Source organism: Dermacentor silvarum, chromosome 3, assembly GCF_013339745.2.
Source record: "Dermacentor silvarum isolate Dsil-2018 chromosome 3, BIME_Dsil_1.4, whole genome shotgun sequence".
NCBI classification, from domain to species: Eukaryota; Metazoa; Arthropoda; class Arachnida; order Ixodida; family Ixodidae; genus Dermacentor; species Dermacentor silvarum.
Window position 1 is genome coordinate 212,373,352 of NC_051156.1, and position 25,521 is coordinate 212,398,872.

The 25,521-nt window shown below is 47.4% G+C and overlaps 1 protein-coding gene across 1 annotated transcript in view; it reads right to left on the reverse strand.

Moving 5' to 3' along the window:
* LOC119446627 (protein O-mannosyl-transferase TMTC2-like) overlaps nt 1–21,652 on the reverse strand; it is a 305,816-nt gene extending 284,164 nt beyond the window's left edge. The window contains 1 exon segment of the mRNA XM_037711110.2: nt 20,768–21,652. The gene's annotated coding sequence lies outside the window, so the exon portion shown is untranslated.
* Between the last annotated feature and the right edge of the window lie 3,869 nt (nt 21,653–25,521).

Consider the following 25,521-nt stretch of genomic DNA (forward strand, 5'->3'; position numbering starts at 1 on the left):
GCCTTGGTGCGGGGCGTGGTGGGATAGCGATGGCCAACGGATTTTTCAGCCGGTCGAGCACTCAGAGGAAGTAGATTCAAAGTTTCGGAGAATAAGAGGGGGGGGGGGGGGGGGGGGTAGGAGGTTTGGGGCGCGACGGGGGCGAGGTCAAGAAAGAGTTCTCGAGCCGAGGAAGAACGCCCCCACTTACGAAAAGGAGCGTCCAGACTGGACACACACACACGACTCGAAGTATGGCCCGCAGGAATGACAACAAGAAACATACAAAGGACGACGACGACACCAAGAAAAACAAGGAGACGACGACGAAGCGCAAGAGAGATCGCGCGAGGACGTGCGGCGGCGATGGAAAGGCGATCCGCCATGAAAATGGATCGACGCAACCGAAGTGACCGAGAAGCGCGAGCAGGAATGGGCAAAGAGAAAGGCGAGCGGCCGCTATACGCGAGGAAAAAAAAGTAAGGAAAGGGGGGGTCCATAGGCGAATGTCAACTCCGGAAGCATGATGAGAGGAAAAGAAGGAAACGCTGAGGGAAAAAAAAAAGTAAATCAAACGGAACTAAGAGTGCTAGGCCGGAAGATGGCGAGCAAGAAGACAGGACCGGAGGTCGAAAGGCAAAGAAGAAAGTGCGCGCTGGAAGTGGGACGCTGTGAGAAGGGAGAGAGTCGAGCGAAGGAGGTGTGGAGAGGAGACCATACGGGTGAAGGCGTCTCGGACCCTTTAACGCGTGGGACACACATACGCGAGAGCACTATAGTATACCGTATGCGGTGGCTGCAGCGAACCCAGGAACAGGGTGTAGAAGACGGAGTTTCTCGCGCACTGCGAGATTGAAGGACAGTCATAGGGGGAGAGAAATAGTGGGGAGGGAGGGGAGGGGGGAGAGTGACAGAGGCCAGACGCCCGTATATGCGTACAGCAAGCGTAGTAATGCCGTGCAGTACTGTGAGGATTAGATAGAGCCAACAGCAGCTAACCAGGGTTCGAAGTGACGAAGTTCGAGCTTTAAAAATGTTCAAAAAGAACACTGCTCCCGACCTGCCACACACAGAGAGAGAGAGAGAAAGAGAGGGAGTGAGAGAGGCGCTCTAATGAAGACAAGAAAAGTTTGCGTGGTGGCACGCCTAGCCAGCTGCTCCAAGTGAATGCGATGACAGATGAAATTATACACACAAAACATAAGGCGGACACACAACACGGTCAGCTGTCGTATCACCGGGTATCGTGATTGAGGCACGAAACTTTCGCAGGCAACAGGGGACGAGCACTCAAAGCCATGACATCACGCGTAAAGGTGAGGAACCATCTGCGCGCACTTCGTGCACATTCGACAATTTATTACAGTCGAGAAATGATATGAAGTACTGAAGGTTATTTTTTATGCGCAGATTGGCTGTCTAACCCAACATATCAGCCACCTCCTATCGACAATTGAGAAAAAATGTTGCAGTGACGTATTTGGCTTCATTACCAATTAGGTCTTCTTGCTAATGTGTGTGCCGTATTGCACTTCGACGCGATCGCCTCTTTTACGAAGCGCAGTTTTTCAGCGGGCTCCATTCATCCGCGCATGACGTCAACGCTCAAAAAGCGCAGGCTCGTTATCCAGGAGGTGCCGACGGGTGGTTGCCGTATTCATCAAAGCGAGCAACTTTATGACGCCTGCTGATTAGGCGATGGCACCTTTGACTTTCCTACTACTGCACAGTTTTGCCAGAGAAAACAGTGTTTATGTATGTATATGCCGAAGAAGGGCGGCGAGCATACGGGGTCGAGTGAGGGAGGGGGGAGGGAAGGGAGATAGAGTGTGGGGAGTAGGGAAGAAATGCCCCCGGATATGGAAGCACAGGCGTTCGCCTGCAGAGAGGACCGCGCGCGGGGTGATCTATGGGTCGCTCGATAAGAGCCTCGGCGGGGTCTCCATCAATTTGTCGCCTCGGATCGGCCGCTCGGGAGGAGCGGGCGCGCTCAAGGTGGTCTTCTTTCTGCAGGCTCTTTCTCCTCCGTCCCGTTCCCTGGCACACGCGACCGCCGCGTTTTTGGCAGCCACCGATGGGAACTCTTGTCCCTTCGCTATGACCTCTTCTCCCCCATATCGTCTCGTTCTAGTGCTCTTTCTGCTTCCGGCGGCCGTCTTCGCCTTGGCTCGTCTCGTCTATCTCGTCATCTCTCTCGTTGCCGGGGTCACCTGGGGGGTGCGGGCAAAGTGAGGCCAAGGTCCGCCATTTTGTCCCCCCTCTCCGGTCGCCCAGCTCTCCTTCTCTTTTTCTCCCGCTCACTTTTGACAGCGCGGATTCTTTCAATTAAACTCTCTCACTAATTTTGGTGATGTGTTTGATGCCGTACAGTCGTTGCGCACTGTTCGTCAGTGCGGCTGCGTTTGTGTAAGGCAGCAGCCACGTTTACACGAATTCGACACTATAGTGCATCGTGCTCCCTAACGCATCGTCCAATCCAACGCGTCAGCGCTGCTGCGCAGCAAACAGTCATTCATGATGCTCCAAATAGGGTTGGGGCGTGCGTGCTCACAATACCTGTTTCGATTGATCGGCTGTCGGTGGAGAGCGCAAGTCCAGCAGAATTGTTTTTTTTTTTTTTGTTTTTTTTCATACCACCCTCCTTGGTGAACGCGGCAACCGTGTAAATGAATTTTTTTCGAGTCCGCTTCACTTTCTCTATCCCCGTCATCTCATGCCTCAACGAGAGGTGGATCCTGTTATAACTCTTTGGACAAATTCGATGCGCTAGAGCGAAGATACGATAGGCAACTTTCCTGCAAACGCAGATGGTGCTCCGTGATGACCAGCGTCTCGCTATATATGGGAAGTTCTCGGGAAAGCAGCATGGGCCATAACAGAGAGCAGGAGCCCCAGAGTCCTGGTTTAGGTTAGGTTCGGTTAGGTTTCATGAAATCCTTGATTTTGAGACTTTTGAGCTCGTTCCCGCTCTGTCCGATGCTCACGTCTCCGCAGGGAGCCGCCCGGTTGAGCTGCGAGCACTGCTGGGGCGCGCGGAAGAAGAATAAGTAGTTTAATGATTGAAAATGTAGAGAGGTCAGGCCGGAAATTGAAGCATCTGGCCTGTTACTCTACGTAAGGGAAAGGGGCGCGCGGAACGTTCACGACGCTGCCTGCGTAATACGTCGACTGCAATTCTTAAAAAAAGAAGAAGAAAATAGAAATTGGGCTTCTCTTAAGCCAGACTGCGCGATCTTTGTCAACCATTCCCAGAGAAGAGAAAGAGAAGTAATAAGGTAAGTTAGCCAGGCTGAGTCCGGCTGGCTACCCTGTATTGGGGTAGGGAGAAATGGGACTGAAAGATTAGAAGTAGTGCAGCTTATAGTCAATGAAAAGCTCTCACCACCCCATACTCGAGCTGTCTGATTGAACCTTGATCTCGTCTCAGGCAGCTTACTTGAACCGATCGTACGCACACGCTTAAGTGCGAGTGGAGTTCGAAGAAAGTTAAGGACAAAATTAAAAGCATGAGACAGTTACATATTCAAAATTCAACATGCCAACTCGATAATCCACATTGATTGCACCTCCAATTACCGCCCGGTCTATGTCAATGCGACGCAACTTTTCTGCGTCGTTTGTGAGTGGGCGTCGCTTTTAGAAACTCTTACTATTTTCTCATCGCTATAACGGGCTGCGCCTCGTGCAATTTTTGTGATTGCAACGAGACCATTAGTACATACCCACACCTCCTTCCCTTTTCTTGATGATAAAGAAAATTATTGCGCGCTGCTCTATAAGCTGACTAGACGACAAAGCACTGCTGCACTTTTTTATAGACAATCGACCCACGGGATCTGCGAGCGCCCTTGATTGCACGGCGAACGTCGTTGTGTGTCCGCGAATGTAACCTATTATCCGTTTTCCCTTTCCCTTTCTTCCGGTTTTCTCTCCCCCAGTATAGGGTAGCAAACCAGGCGAAACCTGGTTAAGCCTTCGCTCTCTCTCCTGTTACGTAGCTGCCGTTCCCGGCTGACCGTTGCCGCAACGGTCGTCTACCTATTACGTCGATCGCTATCATCCAGACGCCGGCCAATGAGGAAACTCTCTCACTTAATCTAAGGCTAAGTCGAGGTTCATTGCTTCAATTAATGTACATTCGACTTCTAGAACAATCCGTACGAATCCGTCGTTAACACTATAGTTGCCTCCTAAGAAGAAAACGAAGGACTGGGCATGGTTACTTCATATCGCCAAAGCCACAGGCGTTTTCACCTCGGCACCCATTTAATCCTGCGGAGGCACAAAGTTGGAGATCTGACCCACCGCACTTTGCCACTATTCTCTTATTACCGCTGCCAGTCGACTTCCTTCGCAGCGGACATTTGTTGCCATTGTCGAAAAGGACGCCATCTCGGGTTTACCTCACAAAAAAAAAAAAAAAAGTTCGAACAAGAAACAAAAAGACATAGAGGGAAGAGAAAGAAATAAAAAAAAATTCTTCGAAGCCACCAAAATGCTAGATAATGAAGAACAACTTGTTGTTGCAATCGAGAACGCGCCGGAAATAAATAAGAACATTAAGTTAGGAAACAGCCGAACGAGAGAGAGAGAGTGTGTGCGTGTCCGCGATCTGAGAGACCGAAAAGAAAGCGGAGAAGCTCGACCGCGCTCCAAGCGAACGAAAATGAGGCTTCTACGGGGCTCAGATAATAAAAGCGCTGCAACCCGTATCTCGGCTCGTCTCCGGCCGGCGACGAAGGAAGAGAGGGGGGGACCTGCGGAGATAAACCTGGCTGCCCCGCTGTAAATCATCCATGTCTATACGCGCCTTCGTTCCTTTTTCCCTTACATAAGTCGTTTTCTTCACTCAGCGCGCCGGAATCCCGGTGTTTGTCTATTGCCCGGTGGCTCGCTTTAAAGCGTGCAGCGCAGGCGAGGCTATGGAGGTGCGCGCAAGGATGGCGTCGGTCGCTATTAGGGCGCGGCTCGATATAGTGCCGTCTGTACACCGTCGCATGCGTCAGTTGGTTGAGCGTTAGGAAAAATATGTACCGGAATTTAAGACGACCAGTATAGGTGAGTATAGAAAAGACAGGCAGGAAGAGACGAGAGTGGTAATCAGGGTTCTTGCGGCGGACGCCTCGAATTCGAATTCGCAGGACTTGGGAGTGGGCTGGTTGGCATTTTATGACTACAATAAACTTTAAGCGCACGGGAGACGACATTGACGAAAGGACAGATTCGATTATTGAATGCAGTTAACGGGAAACGAGAAAAAAAGAAACACAGTAAAATTTATACAGTGACTTGCGTAATTCTAGACTCCGACGTGATCATCGGTTCATTCATAAGAGGAGACAGAAAGTATGAAAGCAGAGGGATTCGTTTGTTGAGAATAACGAATGCAAACAGCTAAAGCGCCTCCATGTGCGAAGCACACGCAATGCGCAACATTACATAAGGCTATGCGACGTACATGTGGTGTAAATGTGTTAAGCTAGCTGGCCTAAACGTCGATTTTATAGATAGCTCATTCAAACAATCACTGCTCCCTGGTTGTCTGCCCCGACCTACAGAACGCACCGAAAACACCCCCACTCGCCTTGGTCAAAAGCTTCGCGTCTGCGCACATACATTTGTCAGCAGACGACCCTCGGACCGGCGCGAATTTGGTCGTCGCAGAAGAACGCACTTACGTTGGCCCATCTCACAATCCAGACTGTCGATCCGTATAGTATTCGCAATACTGCACGCATACTTTTGCGGCCGAGTACAGGGACTCTAGACCTGTCTATAAGCGCACTCCGCTATCTCGGCGTCCAGACCCACAGAGGTATAGGATGTACGAATGGCGTGTCCACTGGCCACGGGGGTGATTATACGCAGGTACAAATGGAAGATGTGTGTACCGCGCTGGGCACAAATTGATGTTCTCGATCGTCTTTTGATGAAGTGCTTGGAGGTCGGTTGCGTCTGCTCTGCCCAAGCACGCATTGGCTGGCATGCGGGCTGCCAGATTTGTCAGATTAGGGCCCGTGTGGTCCTTCAGACGGCTGCACAGCTTCTGGTATCCTACGCTAGCAATTTATTTATTTATTTCTATTTATCTTGCGGCCCCAAACTAAGTGCTTTCTCACAAAGGAAGCGCTTAGAATTGGAAATGAACACTTCTTTCAGTTACTATAGGAATGAGCGATATGATGAAGGTATGCTTGTGTGAACATCATATATAGTACGGGTGAGGCAAAACCAATACGAACGTGTTGGCGGATAGATACATGGCAGGCCGTATTGAAAACTTGCCATTTAACAAACTATATATCCATGCGTGCACAGCAAGATAGCCTGTAAGGAATGTTAAGAAGTTCAAAACATTTCTTGCCAACTTCCGAGGACAAGCGTGTGTTGTGAGTGTTCTTTTTTGCTGTGCAGGCCTGCCCGTTGTACCACCTGCATCTGTCATGCCGCAAATTACTAATTAGCTGAGGCGTAAACTAAACACATTTTCGTGACGACACGTTTGTGGTTGCGTTTGTGCACCAATACTGGATTGTTTCCTCCGATCATGGAACAACCGAGTTACGTATAGCAAAGCAGGCCACTTGCTTGTTTTGTTTCATTCTTAGCTCATGTTGGGCGTGCTGCTACTTCACAGTGAAAGGCGCCAGCGCGAGTACAACTCAGAAACGGAATCTTCTTCGACACGCTACTACTTTCGTTCGTTTTTCAACGCTTGATCGCTTTCCTGAGATACAGTCGCGAACCGACGTGAACTGTTCAGCTTTTCTCGTCATAACGCTAACAGCTGCCGAGCTCCACAAGCATACAGAACGCGATCACTGCCCCTGTAAACGCTCCCGCACATTTTTACGCAACCCTGATTACATATACGCAACAGCCGGGTCTCGAGGGCCTTATCCATGTACGCACCTGTTCTATTTCACGTTCCTCTCTGTACCCGTACAGCTCTATCTGCCCTATAACATGCGACAGCCAGTGAAACGAACAGGGAGGCCCGTCGTCTGTCGGAGAGGGCTAACTTTCCGGCTTCCGCCGAAGTCCCGTCACGTAGACGCGTTAAAGAGCCACGGATCCCGCAGTTCTCTCTTTCTGTGTTTATCGAAGAGCACGGGGAAATGTCAGACAAATAGAGAGAGAGAGAGAGAGAGAGAGAGAGACGGAAAGAGAGGGAACAGTCGTACCACGCTAGAGGGCGCTTGTCAGCATTCGGAGAGAATCTGCGATTCCTTCCTAGTCGGCAGAGTGCCGACGACATTACCACGCACACGCACGCACGCAAGCACGCACGCACGTCGGCATGCTCATGAATGGCCTTTCTTGAGATTGCTTTGCTGCGATGTCGAAATATTGAACTTGTGCGATCTGCCGTCTCCTTTGCCCTGTCGCAAAAAGCTTTATAGCCCGCTTGCAGACTGTCGTTACTATACTCTGACACTGTATCACCTTCCACTAAACATCCACCATCCGATTTTCATGGATATCCGCAGCAACGACATACAGCGCGTTATGAACGAGATCTGCTGGTTGCCGTCCCTCTGTAACAACCGCGAAGCCGTAAAACGGACCAGCAGAAGGTAGAGAGACGGCAAAATACTACACACAGACACAGAAGTCCAACAGGCATTAGACTCTTGTTTTTACAGCGGCATCGTAAAAGAGCATCAAAGACCCGTCCTCCCCAGCTATATATAGAGGGAGGGTCTTCTTCACCCGTGTGGGCTCTGCTCTTCAAAGCGGTTGCGTATACTTGGAGAGGGGGCCGAACCAAACGAGACCTTTACGGTCGCCAGAATTGGGTCCGTCTTTCTCTTTAATCCTCCTTTCTTCCCTTCTTCTACTTTTTCTTTAAGTAGTCTCGCGCCCGTCCTACCCACGTCGCAAATGCCAATTTCTCCTCTTGGGCTCACGGTCGACTCGCCTCTCTCTCTCAGCCTGTCTCTTTCTCCTCTCTGTGCTAGCCTATCTCCGGGCTTTGCGAGCGGAGGCTTTAACTGGACCTGCCGGGTCTTTTAAAGACAAATACCGTAGACTACGGCCGGCTGTCGTGCTGGGAGAGCTTTCAGCGCGCCCGTAACGATAGCTGTGAAGCACGCTTGCGCGACCACGTCCTCCCCTCGCCAGTGGATTATATAGGCTCGTGGGTGGCGGCAGCTGACGTGTGTACGCCTGCAGATTTCTCGGCAAATCAAGCGGAGGGGGAGACGTTGTGAGGAAAGGAGAACCGCGGGATTTAGGGCGAAGCGATGGTGGCGAGACAAGTTACCTTCTTTTTTTTTCTTTTCTATTTCTCTCTTTTTATTTGTTTCTGTGTGAAGTCGCTCGCAGAGGAAGCTTCAAGCAGAAAATGTGCGCCGCTTGTGTAAGAGGAAATACGTTGCGTCATACGCTGCATAAATTTGTTGGCCTTAATGAGAATGTGACGTAAGCGAGTGGAAGTGTCTGAAAAGTACTTAGTGTCTGTAGGAAAATTTTGAGTGTTTTATAAAAGAATAAATGGGGCGACAGAAAAAAACAAACATTATACAGTACTGAACTTCGAATTTAGAAGCTCTGAGCTTCACACTGTCTAAGCAGGCAAGGCTAGGCATTAAACCACTAATTTAAAGTTAAAAAAAATTATACGTCCAGCATTAGCATATTCAAGTTGTATCGAGTTCGTCTCTATAAAATCTGCGTTGAAGTGGAACGCTGTGCACTATATCAGTATCCCACAGCCCCGCAGAGGTCGCAGTACGTCGATACATTGTGCTCACCCTCAAATCTTTGACTTGTGCACCCACGAATGTCTTCGTCAACTTAAGCGCTCATCTCTCTAAGTTCTACACTGAGGTATAGTCCTCGTCATCTACAGCGTCTATATGGCTACAAATATGATATGCCCGGTGTCCATTTTTAAACCTACCTTCTTCTAGCCCTTTCCTCTCTCCTTTCCCATTTCCGCTGCGAAGCAGGATGCACGCAAATACACCGTCGGTAAACCTCTCTTATTTTTAAGTGTGTTGAAATCTTGGTGAATGCCGCCGGTTGCATGTCTTCAGCTAAGTCAATTATAAAGCCTGGCATGCGTCTGGTTCAGCTCAAAGACAGCGCATGAAATACACTTTTTTCCAATGAACCGTTCTTCCTAATCTGCCTTGCGAGTTAAAAATTAGGAAAAGGGTTTAGAGGCGGTTCTATAGTGTGTGCGCATGCGCGTCGGGTCTAGAGACACACACACACTCGCGACGCTCGCCGTAGAAACGCGGTAAGTACGTCGTAAATGCGCGTCATGTGGTTGCTTCTTCAGCGTCACCACTGAAGCTACTCCTATAGCTGAATCTCCTGATGCCCATATTTATGTATTTATTCATGGTATTAAAGAAAAATCAAAGAAATCAGGCAGGACATGGCTTTGAGACGCAAGGAGCACATCCATTGGAAAGAAAAGAAAGTGAAAAGGCACGATCCTTAACGGTACTGTCAAACTCTGCAGAGAGCACTTCCTTTTCTCTCTCTCTCTCTCTCTCTTTGAGAAAGAAAGGGCCCCAAGGCCGTCCTTCAAGTAAAAAAAAAAAAAAAGGAGTTAACTAAAAGAGAAAAACGAAAAAGAAATAAGAACGAACCAAAGGGATACGCAGGCGATCGGAACCTTTCAGTTTTGATCCCGCTGAATAAACACGACTTCGTCGAAAGAAAACGGCGTGGTGGGGCCCCCCATAAATCCTCGACCATGCTGCTGCCATAACCGCTGCATTCACAGAGGGCGCGGTAGTCGGAAGCGATTCTTGCGCGTGTTTTTCGTTTCGAGACACTCGTCCTTTGTGTCCGACTTTCTGTGCTCCGTCGCTATAGGTCGCAGTTTGTGTGTGTGTGTGAGTTGAGGAGCTAGAGCGCGGGCCGCCCGCAAAGCGCGTGTGAATGGCAGGGCACTCGACGAACAATGCTTATACCGTCTGGCGGCGTGACGGTGCGCTGCGGACCGGGCCGCCGTTTCCGGGAATTCCTCAATTTCGCGAACGACTGCCCGCATTGAGACCCCCCGAAACAAGAGAGTGCCGCTACTCGCGGTACAAAAGTGCGAGCCCTGTGGAGTTCGGTAAAGGCCTGCGAGGATATCTGACCCTCTGCGGCGAGACTTCGGAGTATATGCTTGTGCCAGTAAGGAAACAAAAGTAAGCCAAGAACGAATTGGCTGCGTCTTGTATTCGGCCAATCTTGGAGCATGGCTGCGTCGTGTGGGACTCCACTGAGATTAGACTAATTACCGCTCTAGAAAAAAAAATACAAAAAAAAATACCGAGATGCCAGGTTCGTTCAGGGATAATATGAGGAAGGAGAGAGAGCTGCATGGCGTTGAAATATGAGCTTCGTTTGGAATCACCGACCACCACACGCAGAAAACTGAGACTGAAGCTTTTATATTTAATATACCACAGCACGATTGGAATTAACGAATGAACCTATCTAAATGAACCTCGCTTTATGTCAGGACGTAATGACCATGACTGCAAAATCATATGGAATACCAAACCAAGATGAACATCTATGCTAACTTATTCTCTTTTTCTTCTCCCCCCCCCCCCCCCCCCCCCCCCCGAACAGCAAACCAGTGGAACACACTGACTGAAGAACAAGTGCACTGTGTAAAAGATTATGTATTATATTCATTGTGGTAACCACCCTGCTGTAACGCCCTTGGGCACTATGGGGTACTCTTTGACTGTAAGCGGGCCGGACATACAGCGGCAGGACGGAGTTTATTCGAGGAGAAAGGCGCAGGTTCCGTAACGCTAAGATAAAGTGAGCGTCATGTTAGGCCGAAAGATAAAGGATAGACGGCACGACAAATAGAAACCACCGACTGCATATACAAGAACACCAAATGGCGCGATATTGCTGGACATAGAACTGACTTGACGACGACCACAGAGAGTACGACACGACTATACGATGACGAGAGTCGTCGACACGACATGACACGCGTAAGGATAACTATATGGCGCCCCTAACTACGGCTCGGCGGCCTTGCGCACGACACGGAATCGAAACTGGTACACGGAAAAATAGTTATCAATGCCGGCCACTTCTGCAAACTAAACATCATGATGATTATGATAACTGCGAGATACGCTACGGAAAATAGATTAAGTGCCCTTCGCATGCGTCGCGATGAAAACAAGAAATGACAACTATTCGAGTCCTCTTTGATGTCGATAGCCAAAGCACACAAATAAAAAAAAGGAAAGAATGAATGAATGAAAGCTTCACGCGTGGTAAGAATCTAGAAAGGGAGGCCTTACTCTTAAGTTCGGACGAGGTGTGGTAATTAATTTGTCGAAAAGGCACCGGCCGAACATGGCTGATCTGCTTTGATCATTCTTTCTAGGCGAGATACGCGCGGAGCCGACGCTGCCGCTCTATGGAATGTTTTCTTGGCCTTCAGCGCCAAATGAGGATTTTCACACAGCTTCCCTTTGAGCAAAGCTGTGTAGAGTGTCCCAACTATCATGCGCCAATATTTTAAAATATGCATATGCCACGCGGCTGGACAGAACCAAGGTAATGTTGTTTGCCGTCGCTTGGAGATACTCAGATTATTTTTTGCATTCCGCCTACCTACATAATTAGTCCTAATTAATTGATAAACTTCTCAACTATTATAATTAGATTAAAAGTGTCAATGAGGAGATTGGAGAACAACATAAAAAACTCCCGATACAGCTTTCTGTGGCTCAATACGTGCTACATAAAAGTGTTTTTCCGAGCGTGAAAGAAGCCCGCGAATACACGCAAAATTACCGCGCGACTGGCCGCTCGAGGCACTTTGCGTGTATTCGTGGGCTACTCTCACGCTCAGAAAAAAACACTTTTTATGTAGCACGTATTGAGCAACAGAAAGCTGTATCGACAGTTTTTCATGTTGCTCTACAATCTCCTCATTGACACTTTTAATCTAATTATAAAAGTTGAGAAGTTGATTAATTAATTAGGACTAATTATATAGTTAGGCGGAATGCAAAAAAGATAATCTGAGTATATCCAAGCGACGGAAAACAACATTGCCTTGGGTCTGTCCAACTACTTTGCATCTGCTTAATTTTAAAGTTTGGTGCATGATAGTTGGGACACCCTGTATACATGCCAACGTTGAGTGCTGAGTAGTGGCGCTCGTAAGATATGGTACAATGCCCGGCATTGACAAAGCGAGGCGGTAACACCGCTGCGCTTGCTGCACGGATATGATTCTGGGCGCGCTGATTGGCATCGCGTCCACTTACAGCTCCTCCCGTCCGAAATGTAAACACAGTTCGACGCGGTATTATACCCCCATCCGACGGGACTAATAAGCGTATAGCTGAACGGGGCATGAGCCCAGTGCGCTGCTAGTCCGAACAACGTACGCGAGATTAAAAACTGCCGCGTCGCTAGCTCGTGTTTGCACTCGCATCGGCGCGTATGGCATAGGGCTAACCCGTGCCCATGGGCGGTGCGGGAGGGATTCGACATCTGCACCCGGGCCTAAATCGGGAGAGTCTGCAAGCGTTCGTTTGGGTAAAAGTTGTCCCTATATGCAGACGCTCGCCGCCGGCATCGGTGGCTTGTGAGGAGCAACGGGAATTCTCTCGCTCGTGAACTTCATACGCGTCAGCGTGCGCGCATACGCGTGTATGGTATACACTCGGCCTCATCAAATGCGTGCAGTGAACCAGAAGATACGGGACCTGGCATCCTGTGCACTGTCCACCGTTAATCCTCATGGGGCTTACGCCCGTCGAATGGAACGATCGTCGTGTGAATTTGGGTTTGTTCGTATAGCATGTCGTACAGATGCGCGGCGCTCAATTCTTAAGCCCCCCATCCAAAGAAAAACGCAATGCGTCGCAGTTGGCTCTCAGTAACTTGATTTAACAATTCACACTTTTTATTTTATCTGTATTTATTTCTGTTTCGTTGCCACTGCGAGCGCTGATACTTGTCAGTATGAGTATATATACTAATAATGCCGTGCGTGTCTCTCCAGTAAAGGAACATGGGCAGGATGGGCGTTTTTTTTCGTCGGTGTCGTGGTCATTGTGCGTTTCGAAGTTACATGACGTTGAAGGAACTATCACGGAGAGAGTAGGAAAAAAAAAAATAAGCGATGGGCGAAACCATTCTTTCTTCAGTGAGATACAGACAACGCGAGTTCCTCCTTGTTCCTGATTGGCTGTTCCAGTTCGTAGTTCTCGCCGCACTGCACACAGTTGGCTGAGGCGGAGTATATACGTATAGAGAGTCGAATCGACTGTCTGGCACGACGACTAGCTGGCAAACTCGCCTAATTACTAGAGTCATTAATAGGCCGGGGAACAGTTGGAAATGATGATGCCCAGGGGGGTGAGCGGGAGATACCGACGGCGTTATGCACTGCCAGCGTATACAGCGCGCGTATTGGGGGGGAATGAAAACGGGGGAATTCAGACGGGCCCGGAGAAAAGCTCGCTCGCTCGCTCGTCCGGGCTTCGAAACGACTCCGGCTGCAAACTGCCGACGCGTACTCGGCGCTCAGGTGCGTGTTGTGAACAGGGCTCCGGCTATAGCTATGTAGAGTGCGCGCGCAGCTTGATTGAGAACGTCGCCGCCGCCGCGGACAATCTCGCCCTCTCTCGTTTGATTGCCCCGCCGGGAGGATTACTCGACGAAGCCCGCGCTTGTCGAACGCCTGCTCGCAAAGTTGCGACCCGAACGCAAAGGGGACGAGGGGAAAGGAGTTGGAGATGGTTCGTTCCGATGAAATGTTTGCGAGTTCGGGAGGCCATGCGCTGCGTGGCTCTGTGCGTCTGTAAGTTCGCGAGCGCCTTTGAATACGTGTGCGCGAAGCTTGGGGTTCGCCGAAGCGGTATTTTTTTCAGCGAAACTGGCGCCCGCTTATTTATATATAGGTTGTTCAAGTTGAGCCGCGCGCCCTTTAATAATGACGGAGGTATTGGGGATGCTTCGATAACGACCATGCATCGCCAGGCTGGTGCAAATCATCGTTAGTATCGCAACGCCACCAAGTGAAACGACACTGCGTCCGGGTATTATATAGACGGCCTCGCGAGGACTTCACGACCCGTTTTGTATCTTTGTACTCCTACTTCGAACTGTCGCTGATTGCACGCCTTCGGCTTGAATGTTTGCTCAGGAGTGCCTGCCTTGTGCTGTAATGAAGGTTTCAAACTTTCTCAACCGAATTGATTCTTCGCAGATCTTTGCCATCTAATTGTGCGGAATGATACTGTATAGTCTATATATAGTGCCCATGTGCGCGTCAAGCTCACGTGAGCACTATAGATGTGCGCGTCGCGGGCAATGTATCTGCTGATGACTTTGCTCTCTAACATATATGCTAATGACGGAACGTGTCTTTTCAAGAACATTGTGTGCCCCACTGAGCGTTTCCGACCGTGATGCTTGAAGATGCGTACAGAGGTATAGAGCCACGGTCAATCACTGAAAAACAAATCACTGCATCAATCCAACGCAAAGCACGCTCTCTTCATCAACCGGGCGAGCGATTTCACAAGCACACTCCTCCATAACTAACTACTCAGTCTTGCCATGCGGCGGTATTGGTCCAGCCGATCCAGGTTTCATTTCAGCATACTGTGTAGCGTTCAAGTGAATCGTGCATTCGTGCGTTGAAGCACAGATATTCCTCCAATTGTAAACGACAGGCTGTCCAGAGGTGTGGAAGACTCTTGCTGCCGTATCGATCCTTAATTGTTCTTGCTTTTATACATATACTTCAAAAAAATCCCTAGACAATAGTTGTCTGTAAGTTCCCGAGTGTGTTGAATATACATGTGTACACGAAGTTTGTGTCCGCTAAAGCGAAAATTTTTTCTGCAAATCGGCGCCCTCTTATGGCTCGGTCCAAATGAGCTGAAATATTTTACAAAGCTCCATAAATTATTGGACGTATACTCTATAGAGCACCTTTATACCTGTATGCCTGGTCTGTGCCATTCGAAACGGTTAAGTAATAGTCTGCAGAGTACTATAAAGAGAGAATGTTTAACGACAACTGGAGAGCCTACAAAATAACTGATAACCAGGCTCTTTGGTAATGATTTATTGTAATAATAACAGCGCAAAACAAACAAAGACAAGCAAGTACGGGCGCTAACTCTCAAATGTGCTTTGCTACACAGGATGAATCTGTTAAGTCAGACGGCGCATGCGTGCAGGAATAAACAAAAGGAGCGACGACAAAGAAAATCATGACGTGTAATATACATGACGAGAGATGAAAGAATGAGATTGAGACGGAACAAAACAAGTGAAACGCAGTAGCACGACTGTCTATAAACTTCGAAAACAAAAAAAACAACAAAAAAAAAATGTCTGCATACTTTCAGTGATGGCAAAACAAATTTCCTAATGCGGAATGCCACCGCATTGGCTAGCCTATAACTGCAACGGGGAGCAACGCCAGCCAACCGGAATGAAGTTCTGACGTATGGAATGTTCCGCGAATGTGGTTCAAGGTTCTCTGGAGCGAAGAACAATTCGACCAGTTCCTATAGGCCTTGTGAGTTTGGTCGTGACCGCACGACTGCCTGCTGGGCAAAACGCAACTTCACGGCAAGCGATGTTGTTATCGCTATATTGTCTCGGCATTGAGTATGCGCTAGTTAATTCAAACGCGTCCGGCCAAGTTCTGGAGATTTTCGACGACCTCGTTCTCGCGTTCCACCGCTGAGCGGCCTGACCCTTGGACATCACGAACTAACCGTTACCATTGTGTTACCATTGTGCGCCACAGTAAAGGAGATAAAACGTTTTGCAAGGCAACAAGGCTATGCGCTTGCATTGTGTTCTCGTGATGTAAAAACGAACTAATCGCAGTGACCTTAATTCTAAATAAAGGCAGAAGAAAGAGAGAGAGGGGGAAAACAAGGGGGGTTGGATTGGAGAGTCTAATCTCGTTAGTGCCAACGAATAAAGAGACACTATGATTGAAGTAGCGTACATTGTACGGCAACTTGGTTCATATTTGAAGCGAGAAAAAAGCGAGAAAAGTTTAACGATCGCCGACCAGCTGAAACCGGATAATACGGGTGCTCACAACTGACTGTTTTATGGGAAAAAACAGGAAACGGTTCGTAACTTCTTGGAACAAGCTGTGTAACGAAAAAGTAGAAGTAAAAGCCGTACAAGGCAGATAAGCTACCGCACCTCCTTCAAAAGCTTTGTGAATATGAAGACAAAATGCAGCTGAACTACGAACCAAAGTGATGATAACACTGACAACCTAAGAATTCAGTACAAGCTCTATCCACAAAAACGTAGTGCACCTACCTTGCAGCTCTGAAAGAGAGCCAAGCCAGTTGCAGCCCTTTCAGAGAAATTAATGGCTTTAGTTTGCTAATGTAAGTTTTAGGTTAATTGGAAAATAAAAGGTTGTTGTTTCAAGCTGAAATATTATCCTTGGCTTAGCTGTGATATAAGGAGCCCCGATAAAGCTTGCCCTGGATGTTCATGTTTCATCTTAAAATCACTGACAAAAGGACAGATGTGCACGAAAAATAAACAGCTGTTTTAAACACGCAATATTACCGCTTGGCGTCAGGGAGATAAGCGAACCTAATTGTGGTTGTATATAATTTGTGTATAATTGTTAGTGGACTCCTGATGGCTCGGTTCTCTTTCAGAGGTGAATGATAGGTACACTGCGTTTATGTGGGTAGAACTTGTTTGTAGTTTTTACGTTGCCACCGACTATATAGAATCCTTTAAGTATGAAAGGAGGTCGTCCTGATAATAATTTATCTCTCCCTCACACTCACTTTCTATCTCCCTCCCTCACAGAGCGTGATAAAACGAATGCGCATCAGAACCACACAGAATGGCAGTAGACAACAAGAACAAAAGAAACACAGCGTGCACATGAAGTATGTTTTTCACAAATTCTGCCGCTATAGAGCTTTAAAAGAAGCCCCTTGGTTCTGTTAGCAGAAGAAATACGCCGAGGAAACATGGGAAAAACGAAAAGCTTTATAATAAAAGCGCAGTTCGTGCCCTTAAACAATGGCGCGGTTCGATTTCACTTTCTGAAAGCATTCAGAACAGGTCGGGAGTCACCCGACCGCGCTGTTTGATCGAAACGGATACCAGCGCAAGAAAACGACGCGGAGAAACACGAAAAAAAAAAAAAAGCTCTGTAAGGACAAAGATCACCACCATCAAACTCTCTGCTATAGTGGTTGGCACCCTTTGGTAATAATATCGTAGTTATCGCGACTCGCTGTTGCCTGTTTTCACGAATAATTCCAGGATATCAGCTGCTTCGTGAATACAAGTCCCGAATGAAAAATCAAATATATATACTCGAACGACGGAGAAAACTGCGGAAGTACGCTGCTGTTTTGTAAGCGCATACAACGAGCTCCATCGTGCTTTTGAGAGCAGGTAAGCTGGCTTACGTGGCCCCCATTATTACAGATGCTTCGCATTTAGTGCGAGGAAGAAAAGAAATGCAATCAAGAAGCACTAACCGTGTCCACCCTATAGAGATAAGCCTCGTTATATAAGTGTTACGCAAGAGGTCGAGAGAAGCTGCGAAAATCCTAATCACTGTTCATATTCGAAACCCAGTCAATTTATTTTCATCCGGAGGGAAAGCGAACGTTCAAGTTCGCTCAGCGAATGATATTTTACTTTACCTGTTCATCTGCTCATACATTTATTCATTTATGTCTTTAGTCCAGTATATTGCCGCGTCTGCGGAGCGCTGAAAACGATGACGATAAGCAGATATATAGGTATTTAACTTAAACATAACGAAGAAGAGGAAGTCATCAACTAGCTGTACTAAAAAAAAAAATCTATCCTGCACTGTAAAATAGTTTACCCCATTTTAGGTGTAAGGCTGTGAGTTACATACCTATTTACACCCACATTTTAATAGCGTAAATTATTTTACATGTAGTTACTGTTCCTGTTGATCGATGCTTTTGGACCCTGAGTTTCCGACGTCGTGACAACATAGATACCTCGTGTTTGATAGCCATTTCTGTATGCATTCTACAAGTGCCTTGACAATTAGGATGGTGCTTGACTCTTACTCTCTATGTTCCACAGGTTTCTTCAAATTGCTAGTTTTCATCGCTTGAACGCTTATGTGCACATTGTAGCGACTGTGTTGTTCTCCCAGTGCCTCGCTGATCGATTCAAGCGTGTTGTCACTAATTGCTCGTCATTGGGCGTTTTTTTTGTTCATTTCCTCATGGCAACTCTATATAACTATTAGACAATCAAATGTTGCGTAAAAGCCGGCGACAAACGTTGCCAACGTTTCCAGTATCATCAAATCGGTCAAGCAATTAACCATTAATTAATTAATTAATTAACTAGCAAAAATATTTGATGTTAGAAATACAATAAGGTGTAAAGTTCTAGCCGTTGTTGTTTTTCTACGATTGATTTGCTGCTTTAGAAGTATTTTCTGATTTCTATAAGGTATGAGCTTCTGACGAGCTTTTTTTTTTCTATTTCAACCTATTACTTGCTCATTTCTTTTTTCAAATTCTAGGCTGTGAAGGAAAACTCGAATAGTAACACTAAATCAGCAGGAACTCTTCAATTATTTTTTAATTACATTATCTTGTTATTACTTTAACGTTGGTTACTACCGCGCCTGAACCACGGTGCCACTCTACGCAAGTGGAACATCATGAACTTGAGAGTATTAGTGCACCTCCCGGTCTTCTGTTGCCACACTAGTTCTCACAACTTGCTAGTGTGTTTCCTACGTTCTTTTGTTATGACCCTCGTTTATTGATAAGCAATTAAATGGTCCCGAGCGGACGATGTTGAGCGTCAAGAGGCCGCGAAGTGCTAGTAAAATAACTTTTAGGTGACGGTATCTTCCTATTTTTTTTCTTTTTTTCGGCGGGAAGGAAGAGTGCCTGCAATATGTTTTGCCACATGCAATCTATCGGTGATCGGGTTGCTCCCAGATCTCAGCTTTATATTATTTTATGTTACTGCCAATTCCCGCAATCATGACTTCACTCTGAGATGAGGCTTTCATATTTTGCATCCTAATCCAGAAAAAAAATCGATCATTTTCTTTTCGACACCACATAATGATTGTCGGTCAGTATGATAAACTAAAATTGCTGTTCTGTGATAATTAACCTCGACTTAGGCATTTCGTTCGTTGGTAATATACGTCCTACGTTAAAGAAGAAAGCAATAGAATTTATGGTAGTCGTATGAGAGAAAGTATAGACATGGAAAAAAGTTAGGAGAAAAAGTTATGCCTCCTTCCAGTGACTCGCTGCATTCGGTTTGTATGAAGCGGGTGGTAATGGGCATACCCAGGCATACACGTATGGCTCTGGCTGGCTCTACACAAAATCATCGCACTTTTATTCGCCTGAAAACCGTAGACATCACTCTTCCTTCTAAACTCAAATTTGGAGGCATAAACATCCGCCTTGCACGTGATTATTTATTTATTCGACTGTTTGTCTGCTTTAATTGTAAAAAAAAAAGAAAAACTACAGATACTTTTCGAACCCCAGTAGGAATTGGAATACTCGTACAGGAGAACGCTACACAATGCAAATATTTGTGTGACTAGAAATGATACAGCAAAATGTTTGAAAAACAATCACGGTACACGTGAAATTGAACATTAGGGCATCAATATTCTCGTACAAGTCCAACGTGACACTTTATGTGTCGAATGTTAAGCCAAATTAAAGGCAAAAAATGACCCCTTTAATTGCTCAGCCATAAACAGCTGAGAATGGAAATAAATATTTATTCTCTCTCTCTCTGACACTGACACACACGCGTCTTAGAGTGATAACACGCGCATGAAATTCAACCTCCTTTTCCCCAGACTGTGTGACAACATTATCATACTATCAGATCAGCCACTTGTTATCGACATATACGATTGTCAGAACGATGCAGTCCGCATAGATTGTCAATAAAAAGGATTATCGCAAAAAAAAAAACATATCTGCCCAACATCGCGAAAGGTTACGTGCAACATTGCTCACACGATTTCTGCACTTGCCGTTGGCCCAGTACATGTGGATTGCAACGTGTGGTGCTCTCTTGTTTTTTGTTTCTTTCGGTTGACATAAAGGAACAGGACACCACTTATACTTACGATGTCTATACGTGAGATAACATGGCAAAAGTGTTGCCGCTCTAAAAGAGGAATGTTTGAAAATAGCCACTGCGAACGTTTCACTTTATGCAGGCAATACATGAGCAATTTTAGATTGAGTGGAATTCCGTTTGACAATCAAGAGACACATAAATATATTGCAGCGCAGTTAGGTTAAAAGACGAATAATTATTTGAGCACTTTTGAAGCTGCAGGTGCTCAAAATACTCCTCCAGGAGGTATCTAGACATTACCACCAAAGTCACTGCATTATCGTATAGATACTTGGAGAGCCGTAAGCAGAGATCAGGCCAATATTGTAGCAAACAAACTGTATATATATATATATATATATATATATATATATATATATATATATATATATATATATATATATATAGAAAGACGGGAGGGATCAATTGCGGGTTGCGGTTCCACCGAACGTATCACATTGCCATATTATCGCACTTTCACGGACAGAAACTTTTCCACTTGACAGCGTACCAGCATGACCTTAAATCTGGCGAGAAATGAAATGATTACATTATTAAAAATTGAGAGATGGCGAACGCGACGTATCCCATCCGCTGCCAAAGTAATAACAATTTCCCTCTAACGAAAAAAAAATATATGCGAGTATAGGGCGCTCACCTTTTCGCCGTTATTGAGCGAGCCCGCCGATGCGGGCACACGACGGCCGTCTTCAGCCCGACGTGTAGGTATATCCGAGTTCGGGGAGGCAGCACATATCAACACATCCTCACGGGAGCATCGGCAGATGCAGACGGCCGCTGAGCAGACGACAAGAAGAGAGGACCAGATGACACGAAGAGAGGACCAGACGATACGCGTGTCACTAGCGGAGAACGACGCGTGGTGCTGCCGCTCGCTGCTGAAGCAGACGACGCGCCGCGGCCGACAGGCTTCCCACTCAAAACGTCATCTCTCCACACAGCGTCGTCGTTCAATTTCTCGTGGCACCGGCCGGGCTGTCACCCGCTTTCCAAGTGATGCCTCGGCGGATCCGCGTCCTCGTCGTCGCGACGCCCGGTCGCCGCTCGATCCGTCACAGCCGCGCAGAGCCTTAAGAAGTGGAAAGCGATTGATTCGGCCTTCTCAACACCGCTCTCGCCGAACCGTTGTTGTAACCGTTGCCGTTAACGTCGTGGCTCGGACTTCACTTTCTTTCTTTTCCACGCGCCGTCGCCACCGAGCACTCGCTTTCTCAACGTCAGTTTCGAGAATGCGCGCTTTGATCGGCTCGCGGGCGCAATTCGAGAGAGTGATAGGTCGGCGGTGTCTCTGCAAACCTCACCGGGAAATAGATTAAAGAGAGAGGGGGGAAAAATCTACAATGGCAACGACACGGACTTCGAGAGGCAGGCTTTCGGTTTTCGTCGCCGGCGGAAGCACACACCACAAAACACGACGGGATGGAGCACACGCTCAGGCGTCGAGCTTTCCCGCCGACCACACGGCGCACGTTCGCGATTAGAACTGCGCCCGAACTCTTTCGGGGCGCCGCTTTTTCCCCCGTGCCATCTCTCCCGTGCTCCGGAGAGCGGAGAGGAAAAAAGGATGGCGAGACGGAGGGGAATAGATGATTGAGCGCGAGGAGGTTCTCAACTGTCCGAACCAACTGATGGGCGAGGATTCACCCACCTCCCCCCCGCACCCTCCACCGCCGAGCTTCGCGAAAGGGAGGAGAGGAGGAGGCAAGGGTGGCGGAGGCGGAGACCGAGCGCCTCCTCCCGTGTCGCCGCCTGGAGAGCAGTCGAGGAACTTCGCCGGGCTTCGCCGAGCCGAGCGGCTGCGTCTCGCTGTTCCACAGTTCGCTCGGTGATGCCGAAGCGCAAAGATGGGTGGGCAAGATCACGCGCGCCGCCTGTAAAGCTGGCTTTTCTGCGCTGCGCGCGTGCTCTCGGGGCTTCGCTGCTTTCGCCGCTTTGAGCGGAGCTCTTTCTCGGCTGTTGTGTCACGGCGCTTCGCAAAGTTAGCCGTAAGCCGGTCCTTGATACCAGCAGCGATAGGAAAGGTCGCGGTGTTTTATGTTACGCTATGCATCTGTGACGTACACTGTTGCACATCATTTCATCGTATGCGTCTGGAGCCCCATATGCTAGGCGTGCCGTAAGGCAAAGCTCTCCAGGATTCAATAAAGCGTTCCACTTGGATTTAGGTGCACTTTAAGGAACCCCAGGTGGTCAAAATTAATCCGCAGTAGCCCACTACGGGGTGCTTCATAATTAGATCGTGGTTTTGGTGCGTAAAACGTCATATTTTAAATAAAGCGTCCCCCCTATATCTGTCTCTCATGAGTGCTAATCGAAACTAACCTTTTTCATGAAACACGTGACAGATATACTACCTGCGTTCATATTCACTTGTTATGCAAAAACACACGTAGAGGAGGAGACCAGAACAAAGAAACGTTTATGTAGCATATATGCGCTTATACCAGGTAGTCCTAGTTGAGTTGAAACGGACGACTCGTCAAAAACGTTTGTGTGGCAGAATATACTATTATATCACAGCTGAAGAGGCGGACATTACTTGTTCGGTGAATCGCAGTGTGATGTTAGGCAATGTTAGCAGGAAATTCTTATCTCCCGCAGAGACCACTGAGGCTCTGCGCTGACACTGTGCTCGATCAAGGTGGTATAGAAACATAGCTTTATGTTAGCGCGGATTCAAGACGCACACACAGACGATAAGGAGAAAACCACGAGCGCCACTTCGAATTAGCGGTTGTTCAAGAAACAAATGACATATTATATCTGCATTCAAGTTCACTTGTTTTACGAACACGCGCGCAAAAAAAAAGGAAGTAAATAAAACCCAAGTCGCACCGATAGTCTCAAAAACTATCAGCAGCGATAGACCAAATTATCAACCGTTATCGATGCGCTCGGTTGATCGTCGAAGCTGCACAAATTAAGCGTGATGATGCGTAGTGTGTGAATGTTACGTCGCTATCTGTACCTGAAATGTAACTGAATTATCAAGAAGGCGGAGGTTAATCGAGCGGCTGATCATTTAGTGTATCACTTATTGTTTTATTTGCAAGACTATCCGGGAGGAACTTATTTTAGAATGCTGACATCACAAGGCCATCGCAGCGGAGGGCGACGAGGGCATTGTTGCAGTTTTTATGGGCAACAGACTTGGACAAGTGGTTGTAGCCTGAACAGATGGTTATAGTGCTGCAAGTGCTACTGTGCTGTGCGCTGTCAGTATGCGGTGACAGTGACCGACTGCGAATGTGTGTCTGTGCTCCTTTTTTTCTCTATTTCTACTTGCCTGCCACTTTACCTCCCCCTCCCCTCTCTCCCCAGCGTAGGGTAGCAAACCGGATCTTCCCATCTGGTTAACCTCCCTGCCTTTCCCCTTTCTTCTCTCTCTCGTATACTATCCGGGCTGTTTTCCTTTTTCTGTTTTTTTTTCTCTTGCGTAGTAAGGAGGAACAGTGATATGCATGTCACGTGTAAGTTTTATGGTTAGTTGGAATTAAGACTATTCAGCAATATAAATCATTATGGCAGCGTTGGAATTAAAGTTAGCTGGATATATATAGAGCTTGCGGCTGTTGCCTTGTGTGGGGGGGAGGGGGGGGGGGGGAGAGGGCGTCTTGAACTCGCCCTGCAACGCATTAAGTCGATCTATAGGCTCCGAGAAACGAAACCTCCGAAATACCGCTGACAAACGACACGGGGGGTAATGACCGCATATATTCCTCGCCCGAAAACGGGAAGGCGAGTGTGAAAGTTTCGTTTGGAACTAAGTTTTGCGAAGCTCGGCTCTCCTTTTCTTCACCTTTTTTTAGTAATTTTTTTTTCTTCTCCCCTCTGCGGGCGTGTTTTCCGGGTCTCGACCTCAAGCTTCGAACTCGTGCGAGCGTAAAAGTTCCGGCATCCGCGGCTAACCCGATCGCGTTTCCCGTGAAAGTGCGGAAGTGTGTCTACCCACTACGCACTACTGCGAAGTATCTGCGAACACTCTGCACCGCGCGTGCAGTTAACGATGAGACTGCGTGCGCCTGTATACGCGGCGGTGGCATTCGAATTGATTAACGCGTCAAGCGACACGCCGAACTGGTCACCGACATTGCGCGCGCGCTACAGTCGTCTTCGAAATCGCGGCAATGCGTTCATGCGTCGTCCGTGCTCTCAAACACGTTTGCTCCGAAAATCCGCATCACTTCTGCTCTTAAATGAGTTAACTTTTATACGCCATTTTATTGCTTACAAACGAAAGGGAGAAACAGAGGCACTGAAACCTCCGACTTCTGTATTGTGTTTGTGCCGTATACACGTGCGCTCAGTTTTCGCCATTAGTTTCATCATTATCAGCCTATATTTATGTTCACTGCAGGACGAAGGCCTCTACCTGCGATCTCTAATCACCCCTGTATTGCGCTGTCTCATTCCAACTTGCGACTGCAAATTTCCTAATTTATTTATATAGCATTATTATATACAGTTATCAAGTTATAGAGAATTATAAAGCCATTCGTGTATAAAGCATTAAATGTGGTTTGTTGGTTGGTTGGTTGGCTGGTTGGTTGATTGATTGACTGATTTATTTACCGTTCTAAAGCAACACGGGGGACGCCTAAGTGGAGGGCTTCGAAAGAATTTTGACCACCTTGGGCTCGTTAACTTGCGCCTAAATCCAAGTACACGAGCGCTTTTGGCATTTCGCTTCCATTAAAATGCGGCCGCCGCCGTCGCTTGGAATCAAAACTGCGACCTCATGCGCAGCAGCAGCACGTCATGGCTACCGAGCCGCAGCCCCGTCAGATTGCATGGAATCTGATTTCAGCCAAAGCCAGAAACTAGCTCGGCTAACTTACCAGTAGCCTCCGTAGAGAGACGTTCTCCACCAGAGGAATATTGGGCATCCAATATCAAAGAGCACTTCCGAACGAAAAGCTTTGTGAATCCGGCACGCAAGGTATATCCCCAGTTTGACCCTGATTCAAAGTTAGTTCTAAAACTCAATTTAATTTTCCTCTGTGTTGTTTGGCTTCGTTATCTATCGGCCTCATAAGCGAGGCACCGTGCATGTGCCCCGTCAGTGAATGGACTTCTGTGTTTGCACGCAGGTAAGAAGGGAAGGAGACTGACGTAGCCTCGCATATATATATATATATATATATATATATATATATATATATATATATATATATATATATAAAGCGCGCGAGCGGGCCATTCGGCCGTTCAAGTGATTGAATTGACTCCAATCATGTCCCTGTATTGTACCTGTCGCGCAACAGATCGAATCTGTATACAGAGGCAAAGGCTGGCAGTGATTAATGTTCACGTGGTCCTGCGCGGCAAGAGTGGAAGCAATTATTTGATTGGCAACGCGATTACGACACGGTGCCTTGCAACGCGTATACT